The sequence below is a fragment of the Notolepis coatsorum genome (assembly GCF_963971535.1).
Source record: "Notolepis coatsorum genome assembly, chromosome: 9".
NCBI lineage: Eukaryota > Metazoa > Chordata > Actinopteri > Aulopiformes > Paralepididae > Notolepis > Notolepis coatsorum.
The window spans coordinates 148,388,947-148,416,622 of record NC_140173.1 but is presented as its reverse complement, the minus strand read 5'-3'; the positions used below and the strand labels follow the sequence as shown (position 1 = coordinate 148,416,622).

The 27,676-nt window shown below is 42.5% G+C and overlaps 1 protein-coding gene across 2 annotated transcripts in view; it reads right to left on the bottom strand.

Annotated features, from left to right (window-relative positions):
• Positions 1-15,508, bottom strand: part of ggps1 (geranylgeranyl diphosphate synthase 1) — a 74,713-nt gene extending 59,205 nt beyond the window's left edge. For both annotated transcript variants that reach the window (XM_084322273.1, XM_084322274.1), the window contains exon 1: positions 15,231-15,508. The gene's annotated coding sequence lies outside the window, so the exon portion shown is untranslated. The remainder of the gene's footprint in view (positions 1-15,230) is intronic.
• Positions 15,509-27,676: the final 12,168 nt, after the last annotated feature.

Sequence of the window (27,676 nt, the reverse complement as noted above, 5' to 3'; positions counted from 1 at the left end):
ACTGACCTTTTAATGACCGATATATGGGAGTGTGCAAATGCATCTCAGGTTAATTCCTATATGGTTACTGTACACGCTGCACATTAATGTTATGTTTGATGCTTAGCCTAACCTTCCCTCTCGATCAATACATCTCGGCCTGGTACAGGGCCCGTCAGGCTTAAGGAGTTAAGATTGTGCTTCACTCTCTACACACTATACAAAATATACAAAACTAAAATGTACAAAATGCTAAAAATAAATAAGTGCTGTATGTGGTGCACCACCCTGGTGCCCATGATTTGTGATTTTAATTCTGTATTATACGGTTCATTTTATTCTATCTTATAGAAAAGCCTCAATGGACTGGTGTTGAAAACTAGCGTGCTGACTTCCGGTCTGACCGCGGAAGAACATGGCTGCTTAACTCGCGAGCTCCCCGACAGCAAAATGATGTAGCCCCGAGAAACATTTAGTAAAAACACCAGGGTATATATATAATAGGGATGACAGAAGGGGCTATCACGAGACGTAGGGCGACCACGATTACAACTGGAAAGGACGACGGAATGGCAGAGAATGACGAAGTAACGGGAGGAAAAGATGGCGACGATGACTGTGAACAAGAAGCCACGCTGTTGAACATATACAACGAGCTCAAAGACTTCAGAAAAGACAATGAGCGTCAATTTCGGGAGATAAGAAATGACATGAACAAAATGAACGACAGGCTCGATGAAACTGAGGGGAGAATCGGAGAAAATGAAAATGTGCTTGGTGCGGCGACGGTTTTAATAAAAAAGCTAATGCAGAGGCAGGCCGACGTGGAGGCTAAACTACTCGACCAGGAGGGCAGGACGAGGAGAGAGAACCTGCGGGTGTATGGTATCCCGGAGGAAAAAGAGGGGAAAGACATGCATGGATTTCTAGACGGCTTGTTTAAAGACGCCCTCGGTCTGCCTCATGACATGGACCTTCGTATCGAAAGAGCACACCGGGCACTGGCCCCGAGGCCTAACAACCCACAGCTGAAGCCACGGTCAATCGTGGTTAAGTTTGGGAGTTACAAAATGAAGGAAGAGATAATACGCCGAACATGGCAGAAGAAGAACGTCTCATGTGGCAACGATCGCTTCTATGTCGACCATGACTTCCCCACTGAAATACTGAAGAAGCGAGGAGAATATGCCGAGGCCAAGAGAATAATGAAGGAGAAGAATCTCAAGTTCCAGACACCGTATCCAGCGAAGATGAGGGTATTCTACGAGGATGGCACCCGCCTGTAGGCAGGGGAACTATGTGAGAATGCTATTCATCGACTACAGCTCGGCATTCAATACCATAGTCCCCTCCATACTCATAGCCAAGCTCAGGGACCTGGGCTTGGGCTATGACCTCTGCCAGTGGGTCTTGGACTTCCTGACTGGCAGACCCCAGGTGGTGAGAGCAGGCAACTGCACCTCCTCATCCATCACCCTCAACATAGGGGCCCCCCAGGGCTGTGTTCTGAGTCCCCTCCTCTACTCCCTGTACACACACGACTGTGTGGCTCAGCGGAGTAGCAATACAATCGTCAAATTTGCTGACGACACAGTGGTGGTGGGCCTGATCTCTGCCAACGACGAGAGGGCCTACCTGGAAGAGGTCAAGGTCCTGGCGGGATGGTGCCAGGAAAACAGCCTCTCCCTGAACGTCAGCAAAACAAAGGAGATGATTGTGGACTTCAGGAGGTCGGGGGTCAAGGACTACAGCCCCCTCAGCATCGACGGGGCACCGGTTGAGAGAGTCAACAGCTTTAAGTACCTCGGAGCCTACATATCCGAGGACTTGACATGGACCACACACATTAACAGTGTTGTGAAGAAGGCACGACAACGCCTCTACTTCCTCAGGCGCCTAAGGAAGTTCCAAGTCAGCCAGAAGATCCTTAAGAACTTCTACTCATGTACAATAGAGAGCATCTTGACCGGCAACATCACCTCCTGGTTTGGGAATAGCACTGCACAAGACCAAAGCAGACTACAAAGAGTGACACGTTCAGCCGAACGCACAATTGGAGGGGGGCTCCCCACCCTCCAGAACATTTACTACAAGCGTTGCAAGGGCAAGGCTAAGAGAATCATTAAAGACTCCAGTCACCCGAACAACTGCCTCTTTGAACTGCTGCGGTCAGGCAAGCGATACAGGAGTCTCAAGGCGAGCACAGAAAGACTCAGAAGAAGCTTCTATCCCCAGGCCATCAGGCTGCTAAACGAACAATGAATGAACACTACACAACAACAACCACCAAACGCACATAGCACACACATCCACACGCACACACTCACTTTAAACAAACACACTGTAGCACCCACTCCACACACTTATAGCACACACCCACTTTAAACAAACACACTGTAGCACCCACTCCCCACACTTTATATTTATGGATGAAGGATTGCACTACAACTCGTACACCTTACTGTAAATTGTACCTAAAATTGTACCTCATCCCATTTCTGCTTTGCACTAGATAGTACTGTACATTAGTACACTGCATAGTATTGTGTATTGTATATTATATGGTAACTCAGAACTCAGAACATTGTACATATGTCTATACCGAACACTGTGACCTCATTTTCTTCTTCTAAATTCATGCTATATTATGTTATTATGTTATTTGATACTATCTTGTCTAGCACAGTCTCTGGAGCGTAACAGTAAGAAGCATTTTGTATGAAAGTATTCTGTACTTCTGTATGACAACTATTAAAGAACTTGAACTTGAACTGTACCAGAGCGCGGCGGAGGCGACGGCGGATATGGCAAAGCGTGGATTCAAGATCACCGTGGTGAACCCGACTACCGACCCGGACCGAGAGGAGATAATGCGGCTGTCTACCTGGCAGACAATGGGAAGAAAACGGGGACCGGGGGACGACATGCAGACGACGGGGACTGAACGCCCCACACAGCAGGGCAATGGTCATCACGGATACCGGGAGAAACTACAGGGATTCAGACGGGGACAGTCGGAGGTGGACAATTGAGATAAAGTTCATGAAGCGCATGAATACAGATAAGTCACGGGGGCATCGTCATAGAGTAAATAACATCAAAAGATGTCAATATGTATATAGAGGAAAAGACAAAAAGGGAAAAAAAAAAAAAAAAAAAAAAGGTGATTGGAAAAGAGAAAGAAAAATAATAATAAAAAAAAAAGAAAAAGATGTGAAATGAAAATAGAGGGTAATGGATAGAAGAATATAATAAAAATATGGGAGGGGAAATATCCCGGATGGATACAGGAAAAATATAACGAAATGAACCACAGGCCATTATGGCTATGTCATAGAAGTTGCAATGTACCAAGATATATCTGAAAGATATACAAATGTTAATGGTTGGAAACGTTACCGTTTTGTCAAGTTCAGTTGGATTGATCGCACTGTATATAGATTACAGTGTGAGCCATACGTTACGTCAGGGTTTACAAGATAATAGGGGCACAGTTTTCGGCAATCTGCCTTGTGCCGTATGCACTCCTCTGTTAGTCGAGGGGGACCAAGGTGCATGGGTGAGTATCGATTTCACCCTCGGTACGACTGTTCTATCTGGGGTCATATCGAACGTAGCTTGGGTAAATGTGGGGGGGGGAAGTGTATTTATGTTTTTATATGTTCTTTTTTATTTCATTGTATGCTATACTATTGTATATATATCTTCACAGTCTCAGGCACTAGACTACGTCATGGATTGCACAGGGGAGATGCATTACGAGAAATATGGGGCTGATTAAAATAATATCGTGGAATATAGACGGATGTCATCATCCCATTAAGAGAAAGAAGATATTGACGTTCTTGAAACAAAAAAAAGCAGATATTGCACTAATTCAGGAATCACACCTGGATGAGGAGGAGTCGGCCAAGCTTAAAAGGGATTGGGTGGGACAAATATACTATAGCACGTTCTCTTCTAGGAAGAGGGGGGTGGCAATATTGGTGAGAAAAAACTTAGACCTAAAGGTACACAATAGTTTCTCACATGATGAGGGAAGATGGGTTATACTGGATGCTGATTTAGAGGGACAGAGGACTACTTTAGCTAATATATATGCGCCCAACGGGTCGTCCTCAGACTTTTTCCATGAGGTATGTGAGGTGATCAGGAAAATAGGGAATAGCAACGTAATCATAGGGGGGGGCTTCAACTTGGTTGGAAACACCTTGATAGACAGATCATACCAACCCAAAACCGCTGACAACACAGGGAGACTGGCGGTTGGTGTTCTGATAGAGGAGTTGGGTCTAGTGGATGTTTGGAGGGTCATGAACCCACAAGAAAGAGACTACACATTTTACTCTCACCCACATTCCTCATAGGGCTGGGCGATATGGAAAAAAATCATATCGCGATAACGATATGATAATTTTATTTTATTTCTCGATATCGATAATTATCGAATTGTTATATAAGTATAAAATTTTTTTTTTTTTTTTTTTTTTTTTTTAACAACAGATGTATGTTTATTTTGCAGCAATTCTTTGTCATTGCCGCCATCTTTAGTGTTACATCCCCTCACACTCCAGTTCTCAGGCTGCAGCTGGTTTAAAAGCTAAAGTAAACCGGCTTCTCTGCTGGCTGTGGCTCCAGAGGAGTTGAACAGTTCTGGCTCTGCTAGTTTATTTTCGATCTTTTGGCGCTTTTTTGGTGGACAAACCACCGCACATGTGCACTGTGACTCGTGACTGGAGTCTAGTTCTGCTAGCACACATAGCCTACTGTGTACAGACGGTTTCAAAATGTATTTTAAATTAGAAAGCAAACAAAATAAATGGACAAGAGAAAAAGAAATCTGAATTTGGTCAGTATTGTCATTTGGACAAGCAAAGCCATTACTTTAAGTTGCAGGCAAGAAAGACAAGTCTGTCCACTGTCTCTGGTTTTAAAACTGCCCTGTTGCAGGTAAAAAAATATATATATATATATTAAAAAAAAAAAATAAAAAAAAAAAAAAAAAAACGATTTTTCGATTTTTTTTTAATTTCGATATTCGATATCGATTATTAAAATATATCGCGATATTTATCGTTATCGTTATATCGCCCAGCCCTAATTCCTCATACTCTAGAATAGATTATTTCCTGATCTCAAGCGCACTGGTAGAACAGGTTGCAAGTACTGGGATAGGGAACATTGTAATATCTGACCATGCTCCGGTTGATTTAGTGATCACATCCATGGAAGAAGGGCAACGATCTCGGAGATGGCGATTCAATAACCTGATGTTAAATGATGAAGGATCGTGTACGTACATTAGAACTATATTTAAGGAATTTTGGGAACTTAATGAAGGGTCGATAGATTATAGTGGCATAATGTGGGACACATGTAAAGCTTACATGAGAGGACGACTCATACAATACGGTGCGATACTAAAAAGGGCGGAGAAACAAAAAATGACAGCGTTAGATGAGGAAATTAAAATACTTTCGAAACAGCACAGCCAAAGACCAGACCCAGAAACGTGGAGGAACCTAAGCAAATCCAAATACGAATTGAACAACATATATCAAAAGAAGGCGGAATATGCGTTATTTAGGACCAATCAAAGATATTATGAACAAGGGGAGAGAGCGGGTAAAATATTAGCGAATCGGGTTAAACAGATTCATAGTCAGAATATTATATCCTCGATTCGTAATAAAGATGACAAGATTATTACGGACAAAAAGGAAATTAATAATGTCTTCAGGTGCTTCTACCAGGACTTATATACCCCACAGAAGGCGGTGGATCAGCTAAAAATGGACGCGTTCTTCGACAAAATCAAATTACCGTCATTATCGAAACAGGTAAAATCAATGGAGGGGGGGGTCTCGATAGAAGAAATACACGCGGCAATCAACAGCCTTAAATTGGGTAAAGCACCAGGAGACGACGGGTTTACTCCCGACTTCTACAAACAATTCAGTGATATAATCGCTCCGAGATTATTAAAAGTATATGAGGACTCACTGATAAAGGGGGGATTGCCCACTAGCTTGAGATCTGCCACTATTACATTACTACAGAAAAAGGGCAAAGACCCTCAATGCTGTGGAAGCTATAGACCATATATATATATATATAGACTATATCCCTGAGCAATTTGGAAGAAAAAGTATTGGCAAAGATACTTGCGAATAGAATAGAAGATGTACTACCAACTTTGGTGCATTCAGATCAAGTGGGCTTTGTGAAGGGGAGAAACTCAGCTGATAATATCCGCAGACTCCTACACATAATGTGGAAGGTAAGGAATGATATAGAACCTACAGTGGCCTTCTCATTGGATGCCGAAAAGGCCTTTGATAAGGTGGAATTTGCATTCTTATTTCACACGCTAGAGCGCTTCGGGTTCGGTCCATCGTTTACTGGGTGGGTAAAACTGTTATACACAAATCCGATGGCATCAGTATTGACCAACGGGATCGTGTCCTCGCCCTTTAACCTAGGGCGGGGGACGAGGCAAGGTTCCCCGCTTTCTCCCCAAATGTTTGCGCTTTTCCTCGAACCACTTGCTATCGCACTGAGGACTAATCAGGACATCAAAGGGATAATAGCGGGGCAGGTAGAACATAAATTATTTTTATATGCGGACGATATCTTATTGGTATCCAGCAACCCCCGAACAGCAGTTGGGATCATTGGAAATGTTATCGAGTCCTTCTCCGAAATATCTGGGTACACAATCAACTGGAGCAAATCAGAAGCAATGCCTCTCTCTAAATGTTGTCCCCCTGATATCAGAAGGGGGTGGCAGTACAGATGGATGCCGTCAGGGTTGATATACCTAGGAATAAAGCTGATCCCAGGTCTGAAAGAGTTGATGCAAGCCAATATTGCCCCTATAATCGAACACATTAGTGCTCTGACCCAGAATTGGGCCAAAATGAATATGTCCCTCCTGGGAAAGATAAACCTAGTGAAAATGATATTAGCTCCCAAATTAAATTATATCCTATATATGTTGCCGCTGACTCTCCCGACCCAGTTACTCAAACAGTATGACAAAGTCATTAATGTATATCTGTGGGGGGGCAAAAGGCCGCTATTTGGACGGGCCAAAATGTATGCAGCAAAGGAAAATGGCGGTTTATCCCTGCCTAAACTAGACTGGTATCACTATGCATTCTCGCTCTCCCAGCTCTCCAAACTGAATCACTCGTCTGAGGAGGCACCTGCTTGGGTCAAGATGGAGGAGGAAATGATATATCCCTCATCTCTGGAATCCTTCCTGACACAATCAGACAGACCTACACCTCTTAAAAACCCTTTGATGGCATTTATCAGGGAAACTTGGAATCAATCGCACAAAATGACTGGTGATAGCCCATACTTAACTACGAGAGCCTCTATATGGTATAATAAGAAACTAAAGATTGGGAAGAAATCAGTCATATGGGACGATTGGGTTAAAAGGGGGATACATGTACTAGGTGATATAGCCGGGGAGGATGGGGTTTTGCCTTTTGAGGATATTAAGGAGGATTTTGATATAGATAATAAAAACTTTTATAAATTACTACAGATTAGACATTGTATATCGTCATCAATAGGAGGACCAAAGTGCGGCCCAATTACTGCAATTCAAGAAATATTCTATAAAGGATGGCGCAGGAAAGGCGGTGCATCAAGATTTTATGATGTTATAAGAGAATACAATGCACCCAAATTGGCGGGTTTGAGATTGAGCTGGGAGAACGATGTACATGAGGATATTACTGAGGAAATGTGGGAGAAACTGGTATCCAAATGGAGTAAATTCTCTAGGGAGGCGCAATCACAACTTATTTTTTACAAAGTACTGAACAGAAGTTATTGGACGCCTAGTAAACTGGCCAGACTGAAATTAAGGGACAGTGACATCTGCTGGAGATGTGAGAAGGAGACAGGCACCTTACTGCACATGTTGTACGAATGTGAGAAGGTCCGGAAAATGTGGGATCAAATTGTGATATTCCTAAGTAAGGTCCTGAATGTGAAGATAAATAACGCCCCAATGGCATGTGTTTTGGGTATAGTACCGAAAGGGATTAAGCTGCCTAAATACCGGGGAATGTGGTATAGAATGGCCATGATATCAGGATGTAGAATTGCATTACGACATTGGAAATCACCTGTTGATATTACTTTTAAAGAATGGATGGAACTAATGTTTCGGACAGCATCATATGAAAGGGTGACGTATAGAGTCGCAGGGAGAGAGGATATTTTCGCTGAGATATGGGACAGTTTTCTACACCTGACTGAACGATCTGAGGACAAATGATTAAGATGGGATTACAATATTATCAAGGATGAATATGAAAAAGGGGATTTGATCTGATGGTACTTGTGCTCTATAATATATTATGTATATATGTACATATATTTTATGTCCGGATGGTGTGTCTATGGAACGGTCACTGTCTCTATCACACTCACATGTGCGCAGATATAGCCACATACAAGTATCTAGGATACACATATTCATATGTGTACATAATAGGTTTACACGCACTCATATACACAAGGATAAGGTATACACGTCAGGGGCACACATACATGCACATACTCATGTATAGGAAATAGACATACATACACCTACATATACACATAGTTGAGATATAGGCTTTCACTGACACATAGGGGGATACACAAGTATATAGGAGACACACACATACGTAGCTGAAACGTGAAAAAAATAAAAAAAAAAATAAAAGATGCAGCACATACCTGCTCGCAGGTAGATCGGCCTACATGTAACGTATGACGTATATATATATATATATATCAGGGATGTATATGCACAATGTATAGTATGTTTTTTTTTGTAAGTGTTTTTTTAATTTCCATGTCAGTTATTAATGTATGTGTATGAGTCTCTTACATGTTTTGTATGTTGTTGACAAAAATGAAAAAGGCGAATCTTGGATGTTGCATATTATGCTGTGAAAAGATACACTGTAGATAATGGAAAGATTTGTACAAAAATATCAATTAAAAAAAAAATAAAAAAAAAATAGCGTGCTATAAACACGCAAAACAACACATCTGGTCTGTCCACTGTGTGACTGGTCCAATGTAGCTGTGGTGTCCATTTTAAATACGTTTTCATTCATCAACACAATGATGCTTGTGGAATTATGGTCCTAATCTGACTAGAAACAATTGGCTTAGACCGGGGGTTCTCAAACTTTTTTATACCAGGACCCCATTTTATTTAGGATATTTTCTTGGCAACCCCACACTTAATGTGTCGCGTAATTACAACATGGAATTATTGAACTTGATCATGCATATTTATTAGACATTTTTATTACAGCACTATAAAACGAGGCATATTTAGCCTAAATATGTTGCCAGAGATTTTTTTTACATGCCAATGCACCTACCCACGACCCCACTTTGGGTGGCGACCCGTAGTTTGAGAACCGCTGGCTTAGACTTAAGGTCCCACAATTTCAGTCTGAACTTTTGTTTTGATGCACCAACTTCCTCGAATGATCCTCAGACTAAAAAGCAATACTCCACCATCCTATGGACAACCTAAGAACATGATCACAAACCTCCCTAGCTCAGTATATGCAACAGTTTTTTTATTTAAAACATGATCGCAAACCTCCCTACCCGTAACTGTGCAAAAGGCTCAAAGAATAGGTAGATATAAGGACAGTGGGATGTAACTCATTACTAGGCAACGCCCTTTTAGAGAACAGCTTCATAATATGAGAACATGCCTGGACATGTCAGTGGTGTCGGTCAGTTTTCAATACATTGGGCTTCAGTTGATTTCCGCAGTTTGTGTGCATCCTTGACCACATGTAAGTGCTAATTATGTGTATAGGGCCATAAAAAATTGTTTGGTTCCGGTTGCCGACCGACCCTGCCGATTTAGGTGCGACCCAATTTATTTTATGAGTTTAAAAAAAGAAAGAAAAATTATTTTTATAAAAAGAAATTACAATAAAGTTTCATAAAAATCTAAGTCAAACCTTTAGTATTATGGATATTAAACATGCTGGCAGAGTACATGCATCCATGTTGTTGTGAACATTTTAATTAAATAAAGAAATTCCCTATCCGTAGTCGCTGTGGGAAATTTTTTTTATAAAAAATTAAATAAATTCCCTACCTACCCATGGCCTTAACTGACAACCAACAGGAACCAAACAATTTGTTTTATGCCTAATGAGGATGTTTAGTTGTTGTTGGTGATTTATATAGTAATTAGGGATGCACCGAAAGTTTTCGGCCGGAAATGGCAAAAAATGGCCTTTCGGCTTTTGGCCGAAAGAGTTTTTTCACCGAAAATATATCACCGAAACAGAAACAACCTAACAACCTTGCGTGTTGTTGTGATGATGTCGCGCTGTCGGGAGTCGCGCTGTTTCTATGTAAACTCTGCGCGCAACACGTCCAATAAATGCGCCTTTAACATTGTGTTTCTCACATTGACGCTGTCTGTCTGTCGCACGTCTACTGTGCCAAAGTCCAGAGAGCACATTCAGCTGGGGACTACAAAGGTGCGCTCAGTAGAGCACAGATGTCCGCTGCGGCAGCCAGAGAATTTTTTTTCCATAATCATAATGTTCCACAACATTGGTAAAAAAAAATCTATTCTATGAATCATTTTCGGCCTTTCGGCTTTCGGTTTTCGGCCAACTGTTTTCTATTTTTGGTATCAGTTTCGGCCAAGAATTTCCCATTCGGTGCATCCCTAATAGTAATGTTATAATTCTACCAGCTGTTTAGGAAGCAATTTATCAGTATGTTTTATAGTGATAACCTAGCCCAGGGCTATTCAACTAAATTGTTCAGGGGGCCACATTGTCAGAAACCCAAGGGGCCAGGGGCCGGACTGCCACGGCGCCTCCCCGTGCTATGAATATATGTACACTTGACACAACACGCAACCACATTTTCACAACTTTTATTTAACTACATTGCAAAAGTAGTATACTTTTCAAAAAAAGTGCTTCATTTATGTGCCACATCTGCAACATCTCCTGCAGAAAGTGCTTCATTTATGACTGTGCAACAACTGCAACATCTCCTCTTCAACATTTCAATATAAAAATAAAATAAAAAACCAACAAGTGCATGATGTGCATCTGAACATTCTAACATCAACACTTGAACAAAAAAACACATTTATAGTGCAGCTGAGCTTATGAAAAAGTGCTTCATGTCTGTGCAACAACAGCAAATCACAGCATCTTATTAGCACTTATTGTCCACTCTTAACTCTCAAACATCAGGGGGGTGGGGGGCAGACAGGCCTAGCCTACATACACACATCTAATGAGAGCGATTGCAATTCTTTGACTGGGCAATGGCAGAGAAAGAGGGTTCATAGGAAGTGAGGGCTACCCGCAAACAGTGATGCAAATGCTCATTTGTCAAGGAGGCACGTTGCTTGTTTTAATGGCATTCATGTGAGAGAAACTGGATTCACAGGTGTATGTTGAGCCAAACATTGTTAGCACAGATATTGCCAGCGTTTTTATTTTGGGGAATGTCTTGACATGAATACACTTTATCCAAAATGTTGTGGTGGATTCATTCTCAAGTGCCTGCTTCAGAGCAGATGATGCTTGCATGTCAATTATTTCAAGTTGCAGGAGACCATCAATGTGAAGTGATGCAAGGAACTCTTGTCCTTTTGTGGAAATAGCAGCTACATTGGCAAATGGGTTGCTCACAAAATGCATCAATTCTCTGGACATGTCAAATTCATCAAATCGACTTGCAAAGTTTTCCCTCAATTTATCAATGAAATATGTCATTAATTGAGTGACTGTTGGCTCAATTGTGCGTGTTAACGTTGACATGAAAAGAAAAAAGTAAAAAAATAAGAAATAAAAAAATATTAAAAAGATTTTTTTTTATTTTTTTATTATCATGTAATCTTTGGCGGGCCGGTCAGAATCATCCCGCGGTCCGCCAGTTGAATAGCCCTGACCTAGCCTATTGAGTATATAATCTATGTTGTGGATTAAGGCTGACCTTCGATTTTTTTTGGCATTCGAAGCTTCGGGGCCGAGATTCTATTTTAATTCGAAGCTTCGAGATTAAAAAAATATAATAATAATAATAATAATAATAATAATATTAAATTAAAAAAATTTATAATAATTTATGTTGTGAAAACTTGTACAGCACTTTGTTCAATTTTGTCAGTGCTGTAAAGTTTAAACCTTTTTAAATCTTAGACAAACTAAACACTTTGCTTTCATGAAATATTGTAAGCAGTCATTTGAGGCTTTATAAAAGCAGCACAATGAACACAAATCTGTCAGTGCCGAGTCCGACCTCATCTTAAATAACAAACAGCATTGATTTAGCAAAAAGTATAAAAAAATAAATAAAAATCTACTTTTATTTTCCCAATCCCATGCCCATCGAACGAAGCTTCGAAGTATTTAAGACAGCCCTAGATTATAGTATTTAGTACCTGTTTAGCACTGTTTATCCCTGTAATATAGTAAATTGTTAGTGCCACTCATGAGGTTTATGTTACTTATAGAAATAGTATAGACTGAATAATGTAACATTGATGTCTGTTTCCTCCCCATTTAGAACCACACTCAGACAGTGTTAATGGGAAATAGCCATAATAGTAACTGCCTGTGCATCTGTGTATCTACAGTAAGTTCATAATAAAACTCCTCAAAGGACATTCCTGCCTCCCGTATCCTGACTAGACACCCCATATTGTCAGACGGGGAGAGAGACAGGGGCAGAGAGACAGAGGGTGAGAAAGACAGAGGGGAGAGAGACAGAGGGGGAGAGAGACTGACTTGTCTAAATCTGCTCGTAGTGATGAATGTCTGTGTCATGCACACAAAGTGCCCTCATGGACAAGACAAGACACCAAAAATACTGTTGCAGTGTTCCATTATACATTCCATTCCATTATCTAACTACATTAAATCTGCCCATCTCTATAGGGCTAGTGGTAATGTCCCTGATCGAATCTTTGTCTTTCGTTTAAATTATAGGCCTACTTAACATGTTTCTGCACTGTAACTATTCTTTATGAGACAGTAAGTTCGTCATTTTGGTTTACACCATAATATATCAACAGAGCGTTTTTCTTTGTACATGAGAAACTAGTTGCTATGTGGCTTAATGCGATATAAAAGTGCTAAACGTTTGTCCTATATCTCATCAAGCCATATCCATTCAGGGATGAAAGCTGGGCACACTCTCCCTCTTCTCAATCACTGTCACGCACAGCAAGATTCAATAGTTTTTATTTCAAACCAGTGTTAGTTTGGCTACATTTTCCATTGTCCGGCAAAACAACATTTGAAAAAAATAAATGAAACAACAACAGCCAGAAACTGTACACCGTTTGAAAAGGAGATGGAAGAAGCAAAGCTTATCTGTTTCCATCCCCTTAATCTGTTTCCATCCCCCATCAAATAACTAATTGCAAGATTACATTATACTTCAGCAAGTACAATACGACACGATTTACAATACAGAACATATGATACAATACAATTTGTAAATACTTCTTCAACCACACACAACACAATCACACACACACGACTAGACTATACTCTCATGTCACATCCCTTCCCCTCAAATCGTTCTCATACAATACGTTGGACTTCCTCACTGGTATACTTTGCGAACACCTGATTATAGGGCTGGGCGATATAACGATAACGATAAATATCGCGATATATTTTAATAATCGATATCGAATATCGAAATTAAAAAAAAAATGAAAAATCGTTTTTTTTTTTTTTTTTTTTTTACCTGCAACAGGGCAGTTTTAAAACCAGAGACAGTGGACAGACTTGTCTTTCTTGCCTGCAACTTAAAGTAATGGCTTTGCTTGTCCAAATGACAATACTGACCAAATTCAGATTTCTTTTTCTCTTGTCCATTTATTTTGTTTGCTTTCTAATTTAAAATACATTTTGAAACCGTCTGTACACAGTAGGCTATGTGTGCTAGCAGAACTAGACTCCAGTCACGAGTCACAGTGCACATGTGCGGTGGTTTGTCCACCAAAAAAGCGCCAAAAGATCGAAAATAAACTAGCAGAGCCAGAACTGTTCAACTCCTCTGGAGCCACAGCCAGCAGAGAAGCCGGTTTACTTTAGCTTTTAAACCAGCTGCAGCCTGAGAACTGGAGTGTGAGGGGATGTAACACTAAAGATGGCGGCAATGACAAAGAATTGCTGCAAAATAAACATACATCTGTTGTTTTGTTTTTTTTTATACTTATAACAATTCGATAATTATCGATATCGAGAAATAAAATAAAATTATCATATCGTTATCGCGATATGATTTTTTTCCATATCGCCCAGCCCTACCTGATTATATAGATGAAAAATAATCAATACCTCGTCTTATAGAGAGACTGTTACCTTATCATTTCATTGAGCTGTAATTAAGTCAATGTCCCCCAATGACATCACTGGTGGCCATATTCAAACTAATGTCTGAATGACTGTCAAACTAAATTAATGTGTGCTCGTTTTTTTTTAAAATAAAGTGTCTATTATTATTTGCATCACTGTTATTTCTGTATTGTATTTGCCCCTTCACTGTTGACACCTGACTGAATGAATTCAAATGATAAATAATGTTATATTACTGTCAAACAAGTCGGAGACATAAAGACAATCACCTGTGAAAAATGTATCAATATCGATGTTTTGAATAACTTGTACCAAGTATTTTTCAGATATATAGGCTACTGAGTGATAATATAATCATTATGAACACCTGGAAAGTTATTCCAGAATTGTTTAGAGATGTATGTAACGTTATAATAATTCTTGAAATAGCATAATTACTACAAAATGCCATCATTCTAGTGGAGATATGTTGACTGTTGCCTTCTTGATCAGTGATCAAGTTATGATTAATTGAAAATAGGGGGACCCTGATGTATGAATGAATGAAAACTTTATTTAACAGATTGCAGAATGGGTACAATACAGTACAGCTCAATACACACAATATTGTTAAGGGGATGCAGACCAGAGAAAGACGTTTGTCTTGTTTACATCAGGGTCCCCCATTTTCAATTATTAGTGTAAACAACAGTCAACATGTAAACAAGACGAAAGTCTTTCTCTGGTCTGCATCCCCTTAACAATTGTGTGTATTGAGCCGTACTGTATTGTACCCATTCTGCAATCTGTTAATAAAACTTTCAATCAATCAATCAATCAATCAATCAATCAATCAATCAGTGCAACTCCACCTACCTCCAGTCGCTTCCTCTCAGTCTGCTGCTGATCAGTCTGTTAGCCACTCTCTGCTAGCTAACTTTAGCTAGTCGGCTAACATGGACACCCCACTAGACGGGCTTCGGGTAGTTATTTCTCAACACGTAGACGTTCAGAAGCGATATCGATCAAGTAAGGCACACGATGTGACCCTTACAGCCACACGTTCATGTATGTTTTCGTGTCTCGGCGAACAGATATCGCTAGTTAGTAGTTAGATGAGGAGTTACAGGCGCTTGCCGCTTCCTGTAGCAGTGGCACTGGGTGAGCTGGCTATATATACACACTCCCCACACACACACGGAGCATGCGCAGAACAGATCAGGGCTTTTAGCTGACGTCATGCCCGGTGTCAATTAAAGAGCTCGTCAACTTTATTATAGCAAATATGACACATGATGATACAACACATGACCTTACCCCGGCTAGAACCCACCTCACCCCTGCCCACTTTGACAACCTAGGATGGCTTAGAGTAGACGACAGAGTACAGCAACTCGCAATGGGCCTGGTCTACAAGATACAACAGAGTGCACACCACTAAGATACCCATGTACATGATTGATTGATTGATTGATTGATTGATTGATTGATTGATTGATTGATTGATTGATTGAAAACGTTATTAACAGATTGCAGAATGGGTACAGTACAGTACGGCTCAATACACACAATTGTTAAGGGGATGCAGACCAGAGAAAGACGTTTGTCTTGTTTACATCAGGGTCCCCATTTTCAATTCATCATAACATTTATGACATACACAACATACAGATAGACAGTACTGCTACATAGAGATTTACAAATACTGTTTGTGATACAAAAAGAGTCTAAAAAAGAGAGTATACATTTGACGAAGAAACTGTACATTGGAGGAGGTTGGGTAGGTGGGGTCAATTAAAGAGCTTGTCAACTTTATTATAGCAAATATGACACATGATACACATTGATTGATTGATTGATTGATTGATTGATTGATTGATTGATTGATTGATTGATTGATTGACAACTTTAATTAACAGATTGCAGAATGGGTACAATACAGTACAAAGAAAGACGTCCGTCTTGTTTACATCAGGGTCCCCCATTTTCAATTCATCATAACATATATGACATACACAATATACAGATATAAAAATCTAATCTAATCATCTAATCTAAACTAATGACATTATGATGACATACATGACATACAGATATACAGACTCTCTTTTTTAGACTCTTTTTGTAACACAAACAGTACTGTATTTGTAGATCTGGTATGTCATAAATGTCTAGATGTAGCAGTACTGTCTATCTGTATGTCATATTATGTTATGATGAATTGAAAATGGGGGACCCTGATGTAAACAAGACGAAAGTTGTTCTCTGGTCTGCATCCCCTTAACAATTGTGTGTATTGAGCTGTGCTGTATTGTACCCATTCTGCAATCTGTTAATACAATTTCCAATCAATCAATCAATCAATCAAATCAATCAAATCAATCAAATCAATCAAATCAATCAATCAATCAATCAATCAATCAATCAATCAATAAGCAGTACTGTTACATTTGTGACATACAAGATATGCAAATATACAGTACTGTTAAACAGAGATCCTAACAGTAATACATACAGGGGGAGGGAACTGTACATTAGGAGGGGGTGGGTGTGGGGAGGGGGGGTTCAGACATTTACGGGGGCCAGTTTCGAATTGCAGCCTCCCATAGGTGCTCTTTGAGAGCGGTTTTGAAGGTGGGTAGTGATTCACATTTTTTTTTACGGCAGTGGGTAGGGCGTTCCACATTGATGTGGCATAATTTGCTAAACATGTTTAGACCCTTGTTTGTGCCGAATCTGGGTTTAACATAAGCCATAAGGATAGTTCACATTGCAGGTTATCGTGATCACACAAACATATTATTTTTAAAGTCAAAAACATTAAAGTTAAATGATCTTGTGGAATTTAAAACGGCACAATTAATGTATAAAGCAAACTTCCAGGAAACATTCAAGAACTGTTCTTTGATAGGGAGGGGGGTTATAATCTGAGGGGAGAACCCAATTTAAAAGTTCTAAATGTACGCACTACCATGAGAAGACACTGCATCTCAATATGTGGAGTGAAACTGTGGAACAGTCTAAATGTGGTGCTAAAGCAATGTCCAAACATGAGACAATTCAAACTGATTTATAAGGAAATGATGTTAACGAGGTACAGGGATGAGGAAGGGACTTGATATTCACGGGTGTTTAAATTTTTATTTTATTACATTTGTATTTTATTTCTTTCATGTTTTACATATATATATATATATTTTTTTTTGCATATATATATATATTTTTTTTTTGTTTTATGTTTTAAAATAGTACACTCATTTGAGTAGTGGAAAAGGGGTAGGATTAAATAAGTGTATACTTCTTCCTATTCCTTTTCGAACATGTAGATTGAGTTGTGTTTTGCTTTTGTTTAGTTATTTGTTTGTTTGTATTCATTTGCATGTTCGAAATAAAGATTTCAAATCAAATCAAATCAAACATGATTTGTGGAGCTCCCTCTGGTGTTGTGGTCGTGGTGACCTTTGGGTAGTATTTCAACATGTAGGGCCTACATGGGTACCTTCGTGGTGTAGTGTATCTTGTAGACCAGGCCCATTGCAAGTTGCTGTACTCTGTCGTCTACTTGAGCCATCCCAACATCCCAATGTTAGTACTGGTTTCCAGTGAGATCCGGGTTGCGTCTATTCGTATGCTAACGGAGTTGTGTTTCCGCGGTCGGTTTGCGCGATCTGATTGGCCATTGACGTTTATCTCAGCACCAATCGCGTTACTTCTAACAATCGCCAGCAGGCTGTTACCCTAACCTTAACCCTAACCTTAACCAACTAACCCTAACCCTAACCTTAACCCTAACCTTAACCAACTAACCCTAACCTTAACCCTAACCTTAACCAACTAACCCTAACCCTAACCTTAACCCTAACCTTAACCAAATCGCGCAACCGAACGCGGAAGTGCAACTGCGTGCCAATCAGATCGCGCAAACCGACCGCGGAAACACAACTCCGTTAGAAAAAGATATCAGGCATCCGGGTCATATAATTATACAAAAGATCCGGCCATAGAAAAATAAAGAAGGGGGTCCGGGGCGTGGACCCCTATGGGCCCTTGAGGGGTCCATTGGATTGATTGATTGATTGATTGATCGATCGATTGAAAACTTTATTAACAGATTGCAGAATGGGTACAATACAGTACAGGCAAATCAATGCAAACAATTGTTAAGAGGATGCAGACCAGAAAAAGACTTTTGTCGCGTTTACATCAGGAGACTGAGGAATTGTTTAATTGCATTATAATTGCATACACTGCTAGGAGTTATGCACACTGGGATAATGTGTTTTGATCATTTGTTGTCCTCAACCTAGATAGTTGTGCTATTGTGTGTTATATTATATAGCTACATAAACATCTTCTAAGATTGAAACACAACATCAAACGATGATGTGTGGCTTAATGCCTATATCTATTTGGGGTCCTTGACATGAATAACGGATGGAACCCCCAGCAATATTGCTCCAACAATGATTTGTGAAAATAAGGGACATTACAAGCTATAATCCAATAAAAACATACCGGAAAACATGAAGATCCTAATGTAATGGATTGATTGATTGAACATTTTATTAACAGATTGCAGAATGGGTACAATACAGTACAGCTCAATACACACAATTGTTAAGGGGATGCAGACCAGAGAAAGACTTTCGTCTTGTTTACATCAGGGTCCCCCATTTTCAATTCATCATTCATATGGACATCTAAAATAAACGAGACTCCCTGTAAATAAAGCAAACTCATTGGGAATTCATATTAATTCTATTACTGAAAAGTAATAGAAATCGCCGCTTTGAACCATCAATCAATCAATCAAACCCTTTTGAACCCTAAGTGTTACGAAGGATCAGATTAAACCGAATATATATATTTATTTATTGATATATATTGAATAGTATTTGTATATCGTTTGATATCCCTTGTATATTCCTTGTACATATACACGGAATATCCCTTTAGCCTACTATAGCCCATAATAGTTCATTCTCCTATTGGACAAAGGACCAGGCGCCAGGGGACCAGCCCCTTGGAGCCAAGTTCAAAGTTACCGACGAGACATGTCTGTACTAGCCCCGGCCCTGCCCAGGGATACGGCTACAGAAATGAGAGTGGCACTATTTGTTCACCGTGCATATAAATATGGCGCAAGTGAATGCAGAAGTCCCTTCTTCTTCCCTTAGTAACAAACGTGAAGCCTCACCCACGATACGACGTGCGGTGAAGTATGGCCTGTTTGGCCCCAGAATAGCATTGAGACCTCGTGCGAATTAATAACTGAATTGTCAGAGTTTGGCACTGTACCGTCGAGTGCGACGTATTTCTATTAAGTTAATAATAGTCTATTGTGTATGGTGCATCGTGCGGTTAGAGTTCTAAGGTGACCAGCATCTCCAACGCTTCCTCGTGTTATCTAGAGTCTTATCCAGGCTGGGCCGACCACATGGCGCTTTCATCCAAGGAGATCTAGGCGAGGACCGAATGGACATGTACACTGGATTACCTACCCGACGACTGCTTAGCCCTTTGCGGCTGGAATATATATTTGCTTTGGTACTGTGATTTGTGGAGCGGATAATCGCCGACGCCTGTGAGTGTTGGATTTACCCCCGAGAGGAGTCAAGTTGAGTCGGCGCTCAGAGAGCCTGAGGCCGCCTAGCTTCTTCTTCATTGTGGAGCTACAGCCTACAAGAGAACCAAGGTGTATTCATCTGCGGATCAAGAGTCTATCGCACTGTCTTCTGTACTTGAAGTCTCCCTAGATATCGTTGACCAGACGTTCTACTACCGACAGCTCTCCTACCCCCCCTGCCGGCTTACAACCGGGAGGACCCCCTCCAGTATATCCTGCTATATCATTAAGTGTACCATAGATATAATTCCCTAAGAGCCAGGTTGTATACTTGCTTCCTGCGTAACCAGAGATTGGACATTCAGTGTTGATTTGCCTACGAATACTCATTTGCCTTACAAGTGCAATCGAATGTAATATAAATATCCTATGTACCTTTTGCTCCATTAAATATTTGATTATTACTTTTGACTGGAACCGATTTCATTGTGGGAAGTGTTCATCATATTCATATATCGTGTACTGTATGGCCAGTAGTTAAAGTACATAAAGCGGTAGTGGTTTAATGATACCATACTTATCAATACAGTCAGGGAATTGTACCCCTCAGTTACAATTGGTCCTTCGAGCCGGAGGGTAATTAGTGTAATATTAATATAGTGGTATTAATATTGAAATGGCCTATGATGAACACTCCACAAAACGGTCCTCCTAAAGTAGATCGCCCGCAGCGTAGACGGCAGCCACCTCAGTACTTAGAGGATTACGCTGCCAGTATACTACCTAGCCTTCTACAGACGGTAAACGCGGTAAAAGTAGAAAGTAAAATTATGTCCGACCCTATCAACCAGGATACCCCGACCACAGAGGCCCTAGTGGGTTCTAATGTAACTGACCAAGCTCACGGTGGGGACCAGGAGGGAACTGACACGACTTTACCCCCCGCCAAGACCGAAGAAGTAGTCCCCGGAGAGCTCCGGGAGGAAGACAACCCTGGAACTCTGCACGGTACAAGATGAGGAGAGCGCCGAGGAGATAGAGCTCCAGGACTCCCCGCAGGAGAACGCATCTCCAACGAGTACTGCCAGGAGCGGATCACCTCAACCAGCGTCTTCCCCCAGCGAGGCGGACAAGATGCTGGCACAAGCGTTCCTCGCCAGCCTAGCAGCCTCAACAGAGCGCGATCGGCTCCAAGCACAGACGCTTAGTGAGCGCGAACATTCTTCCATGGAAAGAGAACGCATTCAAGCGCAGCAACGGACCGACGAAGATCGTATACGTCTAGAGATTAGACGCCTTCAGACGGAAGAGAATATGGCAAGAGACCGGGCCGACACCCAGCGTGCCGCTGCCGGTGCCCAAAGAGAAGCAGATCTCACCAAGCGCGAAGCCGAGCGCGACAGATTACAAGCGCAGCTAATGGAGCAGCTGATCGCCAAGGCAACACCCCCTCCCTCCGCACGGGGTTCCAGGGCCTCGTCAAGACACGGGTCAAGGGCACCCTCCCCTAACCGATCAAGCGACCCTGAACTCGACCACCAGAGAGAGCCTATACCCCCCTCCGAACCCCTTCCCCGACCGGTCCCAGTGAGACCCAGCTACAAGGAAGGAACGGCGTACACCGCGGAGAGGCTAAATAGACGACTACAGGATCTAGATGACCTGACAGAAGAAGAAGAGGGAGAGGAGGAGAGTCAAGCCCGACAGCAGCACAGTACTCCACAGGACCAGGAGGTCCAGTACAGCCCAGGCTCTACCCCCGCGGCGCTGCGCTACAGACCCCCGACTCTATTCACGGGTGAGCATGACGCACGACCAGCTCCGAGGAATAGCACCTGGATACGCGGGCCATGGTACCCTGCCGGTACCAGCCCACCGAGAGGCGTAAGAGGAGACTCGCCTAGGAGGCCTCTCTTCCAACGCTCACCGATGTGCCAGCCATCCACGGCGTCATACATTGGCACACCGACGTTTCCAGACTTCACCCATGAGAACCGAGCACAGTACACGGAGCTACGGATGTGCTTAGAGACAATGATGGTTGATGTAGCTGATGAACGCCACAAGTATGCTATCCTATTGAAGCACCTCAAGGTGCCCCGAGCGCACAATATAGCGCTGGCCTATGCCACCTCTACTACCCCATACACAGCGGCTCTAGCAGCACTAGACCAAAGATATGGACGCATATGGGATTACGTAATACAAGAGATAAGGCATATTGACCGCCTACCCCCAGCAACAGACAATCGTTCACTAGACGACCTGTCTATTAAGGTACAATCCCTGGTAGGGAGGCTGGGGGCGCAACGAGAAAAGGGTATGCACGAACTATACGCAAACTCTAATGTCGAGAGGATTTTAGAGAAGCTGCCGCCCGCCCGACAAGAGCGCTTGAGGCGGCAAAGAGACCACCGTGATCCTAACGGTCCCGAGCCATCCCTCCTAGACCTAGCCGACTTCCTGGCGAGAGAAGTCAGCAGCCTACGATTGGATACGTTCGTGCGGAGCACACCAAGCTCCAGAGAGGGACCTAGGAGAGCAAACGATGGCCGAAGATTGGTGACTGTCATGCACCAATCAGAATCAGTACCGAGCAGCAAGAACCACAGTACCCCCTCGATGAAAGAGAAGTGGAAGATGGTGTGCCCGTACTGCGAAAGGGAACACTGGTTGTCACAATGTGACCTGTTCAAGAAGATGACCGCTGAAGAAGTGAGTCAATGGATAAAGTCCAACCGACGCTGTTACCGATGTGCGCGCAGTCACATGGCAGCCGAGTGCCGCCTAAAGAAGAGGTGTAGTCGGTGTGACGGAGCCCACCTAGATGTCCTACACGACAGTAACAGAAGAAAGCCTGCACCTCCCAGCAGCACAAAGGCAAGTGTTATGTACATTGACCCCGCTAGCAGCGGGGGCGCCCAGGTGCTCTTAAAGGTGGTCCGCGTAACACTGAGTTACCAAGATAAGGTCATGGACACTTACGCCGTCCTTGACGACGGGTCAGAGAAGACCCTTCTCCTCGCGTCCGCTGCGGCCCAGCTGGGGCTGCGGGGGAGCGAAAACCAGATGACGATTCGGACAATAAGAAGAGATCTAAAGACGATAAAGGGCGAGAATGTCTCCTTCACTATCGCAGCAAGCGGGCAGCCAGAGAGACGGTATAGGATTACTAATGCTTTCACCAGCCAAGAAATAGGACTATCGCAGTACACCTACCCCATCGCCAAGCTGATGGATAAATATGTGCACCTGCGTCAACTACCTATCCCGCTCATAGACGGTGCCACCCCGACCCTGCTGATAGGCTCCGACCATGCAGACCTCATAGTCCCGATATACCGGGTCCATACAGGACCCAGAGGTTGTCCTGCAGCAGTCGAGACCCGCCTAGGATGGACATTACAAGGCCCCCTCGCTAAGTCTCTTAACCGAACAGCAGCCACTAGCTGCCTCCACTCCAGAGTGACAGAAGAAGACACCACCCTCCTACAACATGTCGAGAGGCTATGGACACTAGAGACAATGCCCTTTAAGAACGAAAAGAAAGACATTCGTTCTAAGGAAGACATTTACGCTATAGCCCTCCTCGAGCAAGGGACAAAGAGAGTCAAAGTCAACGGAGTGATGAGATACGCAACTCCACTCCTGAGGCGAGAGGGAATGCCCACCTTTCACGCCACAAAAGAAGCGACGGAGCGGTATCTACAGAGCGGCGCCTAGCCAAAGACCCCGCTCAAGAGACTGTGTACCGCGCTGAGATTAACAAGCTAATCACAGCGGGACACATAAAGAAAATTGACATTAAAGAGGCCGATCAGACAACCGAATCATGGTACGTGCCGCACCACAAGGTCCACCACAACGGCAAGGATCGTATTGTGTTTAACTGCAGCTACCAGATCGGATCACAAAATCTGAATAAAGAGCTCTTGCCCGGCCCAACACTCGGCCCCTCTCTACTAGGCGTGTTACTACGCTTCCGCCAGGACAAGGTGGCTATCAGCGGCGACATCAAAGGGATGTTCCTGCAGGTGAGACTAGTGGAGGAGGACAAGCCCCTGCTGCGGTTCCTATGGAGAGAGAGGATCGGGGATGAGCAACCATCCATATATCAATGGGAAGTCCTCCCTTTCGGAACCACATGCAGCCCATGCTGTGCTACGTTTGCACTACAAAAACACGTCGCAGAGGACCCAGCAGCAGATGAAGAGGTCCGACAAAGTGTAACAAATAGTTTCTACGTGGACAACTGTTTGCAAAGCGTCTCGACGCCAGAAGAAGCCGAGGCTCTTCTACTCAAGCTCCGCGCCTCCCTGATCAAAGGCGGCTTTGATCTCAGGCAGTGGGCCAGCAGCGACCCGCAAGTATTGCGCAGCCTCTCCCCTGAGGACAAGGCAGCGAGCAGCGAGACCTGGATGGCGACCATCCCAGGAGAAGCCCAAGAAATGACACTAGGACTAGTCTGGCGCTTCAAAACAGACTCGCTCCATTATAGACACAAACCCCTGACCAAGGAGCAGGGAAGGTCGACGGCGATACCGACCACCAGACGGAGTGTATACAGAACACTCGCCAGACAATATGACCCGTTGGGATGTATTCTACCTTACACCACCAGGGCAAAGATGATTGTAAGAGCGCTATGGGACAAGGACCAGGGCTGGGACGATCCCATACCCAAACACCTTGCATCCACATGGAGAGAGTGGGAGACGGAACTCCGCTCACTCCCAGGTGTCAATATACGCCGCAGCTACTTCCCACCCACAGTGAGGCCAGAGACATGCAAGATGGACCTGCACGTATTCAGCGACGCCTCCGAAGTAGCCTACGGTTCGGTGGCCTACTTGCGTGCCCAAGAGGAGGGAGGAGAAATACATACTGCTTTCATCCTGGCTCGCTCAAGAATAGCCCCACGAAAGCAACAATCTATCCCGCGTCTAGAGCTCTGCGCAGCCCTAGCAGGAGCGCAGCTTGCCACGTTAATCCAACGTGAACACACCATTCCGGTGCAAAGAACAATCTTGTGGTCAGACTCCACGACAGTACTCACATGGATCCGGTCTGATTCGTGCAGATACAAGGTCTTCGTGGGAGTCAGAGTCAAATTTTTTTTTTTTTTTTTTTTTTTTTTTTTTTTCACTACCTATCTTTGTGAAAGTGGCTTCTCAGCTCTGGTCCAGCTGAAGACAAAGCGGGGGAACAGATTGGACATTGAGCATGACCTCAGAGTTGCTTTGTCTACCATCACCCCAGACTTTGAGACTCTTGTCAGGAGCAAACATCATCCCCAGTTATCCCATTAGTTCCCTGCATGTTAAGCTAAGAAGTCTGCTAAGAAGGATATATTATTTATTATTATTATTATTTTATTTCATTGTGTTTTTAGCCCTTAGTTGCACTTTTGTTGCAACCCCAGTTATCCCATTAGTTCCCCCAAACGTAGGTCTGTTATGTTAAGCTAAGAAATCTGCTAAGAAGCATATTATTTATTATTATTTTATTTCATTGGGTTTTTAGCCCTAGTTGCACTTTTATTGCAATCCCAGTTATCCCATTAGTTCCCCCAAACTTAGGTCTGTTATGTTAAGCTAAGAAGTCTGCTAAGAAGCATAATTATTTATTATTATTATTTAATTTCGTTGGGTTTTTAGCCCTAGTTGCACTTTTGTTGCAACCCCAGTTATCCCATTAGGGGCGACAGTGGCTCAGGAGGTAGAGCAGTCGTCTGGCAATCCGGAGGTTCCCGGTTCGATTCCTGCTCCTCCCAGGCAGCGTGTCGATGTGTCCTTGAGCAAGACACTTAACCCCTAATTGCTCCCGATGAGCAGGTTGGCACCTTGCATGGTTGCCTCCGCCATCGGTGAGTGATGGGTAAAATGTGAGTAACAAATTGTAAAGCGCTTTGGATAAAAGCGCTATATAAAAAAGCAGCCATTTACCATTAGTTCCCCCAAACTTAGGTCTGTTATGATAAGCTAAGAAATCTGCTAAGAAGCATATTATTTATTATTATTTTATTTCATTGGGTTTTTAGCAATAGTTGCACTTTTGTTGCACTTTTTTGTGTTTATTTCATGTTTTGAAAGATTGCGTATTACTGCAAATTTTTTTTTTTACATAAATCATAGTGGTTAAAAATGTTGGGTCGCGACTTAATGACTAAGGAAAATGTTGGGTCCCGAGGCTAGACCAGTTGAGAACCACTGATCTAGAGTCTTATCCAGGCTGGGCCGACCACATGGCGCTTTCATCCGAGGAGATCTAGGCGAGGACCGAATGGACATGTACACTGGATTACCTACCCGACGACTGCTTAGCCCTTTGCGGCTGGAATATATATTTGCTTTGGTACTGTGATTTGTGGAGCGGATAATCGCCGACGCCTGTGAGTGTTGGATTTACCCCCGAGAGGAGTCAAGTTGAGTCGGCGCTCAGAGAGCCTGAGGCCGCCTAGCTTCTTCTTCATTGTGGAGCTACAGCCTACAAGAGAACCAAGGTGTATTCATCTGCGGATCAAGAGTCTATGGCACTGTCTTCTGTACTTGAAGTCTCCCTAGATATCGTTGACCAGACGTTCTACTACCGACAGCTCTCCTACCCCCCCTGCCGGCTTACAACCGGGAGGACCCCCTCCAGTATATCCTGCTATATCATTAAGTGTACCATAGATATAATTCCCTAAGAGCCAGGTTGTATACTTGCTTCCTGCGTAACCAGAGATTGGACATTCAGTGTTGATTTGCCTACGAATACTCATTTGCCTTACAAGTGCAATCGAATGTAATATAAATATCCTATGTACCTTTTGCTCCATTAAATATTTGATTATTACCTTTGACTGGAACCGATTTCATTGTGGGAAGTGTTCATCATATTCATATATCGTGTACTGTATGGCCAGTAGTTAAAGTACATAAAGCGGTAGTGGTTTAATGATACCATACTTATCAATACAGTCAGGGAATTGTACCCCTCAGTTACACTAAGACTGAAACAGTCCGCCTGGGTATATCTGTAGTGTAGTTGTTATTGCTGTGTAATTGTCAAAGAATGTGCTGTGCCTGTGAGTAAGTGCTTTTCACAATTTTTTTCAGAACTATACTTGATTGATTGATTGATTGAAAAGTTTATTAACAGATTGCAGAATGGGTACAGTACAGTACAGCTCAATACATACAATTGTTAAGAGGATGCAGACCTGAGAAAGACTTTCGTCTTGTTTCCATCAGGGTCCTCCATTTTCAATTCATTATGACACACACGACATACAGATAGACAGTACTGCTACATCTATACATTTATGACATACCAGATTTTCAAATACAGTACTGTTTGTGATACTAAAAAAAATCCAGAAAAAGAGTGTATATACATTTGACATAGAAACTGTGCATTGGGGGAGGTTGGGTAGGTGGGGTTTCAGCTTTCAATATCTGTTAGTTAGTGTTATTGTTTGAACTTACTGTATGTTTTGAGTGTGTATAAAACTGTTATTAGACAAGAAAAACTAAAAGCGGAATGGAATTTCTACAGGTTTTTAGTGAAGTAGACATTGCATCAAGAGTTAAGCCGGCCGACCCCAGGTTAACGGTTACCGAGTGAACTATGGGAATTGTAGTCGCGTTAGCCCTTTGTAACAACAACCCAACAGTAGATCACAGTCTAGTCTACCGTGCATGTATTTCCTTTTTTATTTTTTTTGTATTTGAAGGGCGTTTTTTTTTTTATATATATCTCGGCTCGGCCAATC